The 4,199-nt window shown below is 25.8% G+C and overlaps 1 long non-coding RNA gene across 1 annotated transcript; it reads left to right on the plus strand.

The window, feature by feature from the left end:
- The first annotated feature begins 510 nt into the window (after positions 1-510).
- On the plus strand, positions 511-2,508 carry LOC145970544 (uncharacterized). Its single transcript, XR_014438528.1, has 4 exons — positions 511-665; positions 860-1,032; positions 1,210-1,364; positions 1,784-2,508. It is a non-coding gene; the product is annotated as an uncharacterized LOC145970544 (long non-coding RNA).
- The last annotated feature ends 1,691 nt before the right edge of the window (positions 2,509-4,199 follow it).

The raw sequence follows: 4,199 nt of genomic DNA on the forward strand, positions 1-4,199 counted from the left end.
TCGGTTTTTGTAAGATCCATTCGCGACGTTTAGTTCGGTGCCCCGTTGAAAATTGGGAATTTTTATTGTAAGATTGGAATTACTCCCAGGTTTTCCTGGCAATTTCCGACAGCAATGATTTCGGTAGTCATTCGACGAACGCCATACGCTTCTTTAAAGTCGAATTACTTTAAATAATATATATTTAGATGTGAAAGAAAATGCATCTATTTTTTTCTTCTCGTTAAAAATGTTCTGTCATTATTAGGATTGGTATCCCACACAGCACATGATATCGTACGAATATTCTATATTCATTCTGTGAATGTACGTACTGTACGTAATATACTGAGAACATCTCTATAATATCTTGTGTAGTATATTATTTTTCGTATATTCACAGGATATTATCAGAACATCTTGTGTAGTATATTATTTTTCGTATATTCTCGTATATTCTCAGAATGTACTTTTAATATCTCTTATAGTATATTATTTTTCGTATATTCTCATAATATACTATTGAATTACGCGCATTTTTACTTATGACCGGATATGTATGCCATTTTGGATACGTAATTTCCGCTATTGCCGTCATTTGTCTTTTCCTTCTTCTTCTTCACTGACCACGTGCAAGTGCTATGTGCAATCTGGTGCAATTATATTACGATTGTGATTAATCGCAGGTAATCCTTTTTATTTTCAAATAAATTAAATGTAAAAAGGGTATTTTATAAAAGCTATTCAATGATTTATTAATACTTCATAATTATAAACACACAAATTAACCTCATTAATGCAAATTATAACCTCACAATCGAATATTATAATGTATCAAAAATATGTATTTTTATGTGAAATTCTTATTATTATGTTACAGCATTTGCACAAAAAAGGACGTCATTATCAATTGTCGTATATTATATCAATTATCATTTTGTGATCTCTGCAGAATCTTTCTAAAGAAAAAGTATCTCCGCATACACACATATATATATATATAGATGGGATATGTAAAAAATAAAAGTAAAACTCTGGATTCGCAAAAATCAAGTGAGTTTTATAACATATTTTAATTATATAGTGTGCGATTAAGTAAGAGCTAAGTTATTACTGCAATTAATTTTTAAAATGATTTTAAAAGTTAATTGCAGTAACAACATAGAGCTTATTAAATATATGTTAGATATTAAATGTATTCTTATGTGAAATTATTATTATATGTTACAGCGTTTGCACAAAAAGAACATTATTATCAACTTCGTGATCTAATACTTTCTGGGAAATAAGAAAAATTATATACATATATATACGTGGGATATTTACAATATATATTTAAAACAAGGAAATATAAACTGCGGACTCAACAAATCACAACAAATCAAGTAAGATTTAATGATATTTTTTAGTGTAAGTAAACTAGCTGTTATTGCAATTACTTGTAAAACGATTTAAAATTACTAAAGTCTTATTTAAATTCACTACTACACTAAATTATTTTATATTTTACAAAAATGTTTACGTATCAAATATATAATTATGTATATATAATTTAACTGGAAAGTACTAATTAATGCTAATGTTAGAGGCAAAATGAATTTAAAAATAACTAAAATTTATTTATTAAATTACTTAGAAATGTTCCAATTGTTTTATATGTTTATAGTTTTAAACGCTCATCTGTATACATATATTGTAGAAATGAGGTCGAAATTTTTTTTTCAATATTTAACTTGAAATTTTAAAAAAATTAAAGAAATTTTATTTATCAATAATTCATAAACAATTTTAAAAACTTTTCCAGGTGCAGTAAGAAAATTGCACAGCAATGCTACAGACGAACAGATTTCAGCTCCAATAAAAATATGGTTGGCTCATGCCAAAGAGCGTATGCAGAGACAAACATTGAATAGTGAAAAGGACTAAAATAGTACTTCGTTGAATTTTTCTTCAGTCTTTTCTTGAATCTTTATAATTTATAATTTGTTTTGAGTTATTGTTGACAACGTTTATAATTACGGTGATTATCCGTCCTTTATTTTAAGTAGCTATTCTTTAGATTTATTCATTTTTCAAAACTCACACACACAATTTTGTCCTAAGTTTTCTTTTGTTTTATCAGTACTAAAATTTTTTTAGTGAATGTTATAATGTATGTAAACTCTTTTATATTCATTAAGAAGAATTCTATGAAAATCTCGCCGGTGGGTGCTGGGACTGTCAATTTTTAAATGACAGAGTCCGCACCGACGAGATTTTTAGAGTTTAAATATATATATAATATAGCTAAACATATAAACTATAAAAATGTCATGTTTATGTAAATGTTTAATAGTATGTGTTAAAGTGTTTCATATATATAAAGTATATTATAAATATATAAAAGAATAAAATTTTATAATAAATAATAATAAGTAAAATGTTTATATAAAAAAATATAAAAGTGCAATTATATGTTCAAATAATATATGTGCAATTATAACATATATTTAAGAAATTTGAATAAAAAGATTTTATATGTGAACAAAATGTTAATATTTTACACCAATAATCCATTTATAGTATAAATATAAATGGATTATATATATATGTACCGTAAACACTCGAAATCTGTTTTTCCGTATACTTAGTAGTCAAAATTTGTATATTTTTACTAGTAAGTATATGAAAAAACGGATATGGGGTGTTTACGGTAACATATATCATTTATATTTATATATAAAATATAGAAAATATAAGTTAATCTATAGAATGTCTTGAGTATATTATTAGTACATTATTAGTACATATATGTATATACCAATGTCATACTCAAGACATTCTATAGATATACTTATTATATACTAAAAGATATTTTCAGTATGTACTGAGAAGCAGGAAAAATCGGACATAGTAGCATTCTTAGTACATACTCAGTATATCGCAGTATGTATTTCGAATGTTCCTGGAACATACGCAATATACTTTTGTGATATTCTCAGAACATTCTCGGAATTTACATGTGCTGTGTGGGATTATTATTGTCTAAAACCAGAAAGATTTAATAGTAGATTAAATATGGATATAGCGTTGTGTATAAATTTTTATTTTTCAAGTAATTTCATATTGTAATAGTTTTTATTAACTATTTGATAGAAATGATTACGAACGAATATATTTTATTATTAATTATTAATTATTTCTAGGTACTGGGAATATTAATATTAGTTTTTAGTTTCTTTTAAGAAACTATTTGCAGGTATTGGACATCCTTCGCCATTTTAGAATATTAGTTAGAATTTTTAGATATATACCATTTTATACATATATATAATAAAATACATGCACAAATTAACGTATCCAAAATATTTTTATTATTTTTATTAATATTATATATTATATATACGCGAAATTATACATGAATGTTACATAAAATGTGCGAATACTTAAAAATTTTGCGACGAATCGAATGGGTACCTCTATATCAGCAAGATATTGATTAAAAGAAAAAAAATTATTAATTTAAACATTATAAGAATAAGAATCTAGAGAATTAATTATATATTTAAAATTATTTGATTTATTTTATTTTGCACACTATTTGAATTGAAATTTTTTAAATCTTGCTGTTATCGGGTTCGATTCGTCTCGCGCGCGCGAACGGTACCCCAAATTATATGTATTCGCATATTTAACACAAACTCCAATAATGCATGTATTTTATTATTTATAAGTATAATCGTTCGTAATCACATTTCAATAAAAAAGATCGTTATATCCATTTAATTTTCAATAAAAAAATATATTTCTTAATAATGAAAGAACATGTTTTCTGACGTGCATATCAATTTCGTGAATTGAAGATAATGACGAGGGATAATTGTCGTTGATTTATTATTGAAATCATTGCTATTGGGAATAGTCCGGAACATTCAGGATTCGTTCCCTCCTACAGTGAAGTTCCCGACTTTCAATGGATCACTTAACTTTTCTTCGCAGATTGACCTTACGAAATCTGATGTAGAAACAAGATATTAATCGTTCTCCATTTTTAAGATCGCTCCTCTTTTTATCGGATAATACCGGTATGTCACTCGCGTATCTGCAATTGAATATTATCGATTTATTTATTCGACCCGTTTTATCTCGAATTTTAAATCGCGATTTATCTTATAAAAATTCGCAAGTAAATCGGTCGGTGAATTGTATATTCGCAAACATTACAGACCTCAAATGTTTGT

Source organism: Camponotus vicinus, unplaced genomic scaffold, assembly GCF_025532165.1.
Source record: "Camponotus vicinus isolate PSW18456_S1 unplaced genomic scaffold, iyCamVici1.0 SCAF_4, whole genome shotgun sequence".
Classification (NCBI taxonomy): Eukaryota; Metazoa; Arthropoda; class Insecta; order Hymenoptera; family Formicidae; genus Camponotus; species Camponotus vicinus.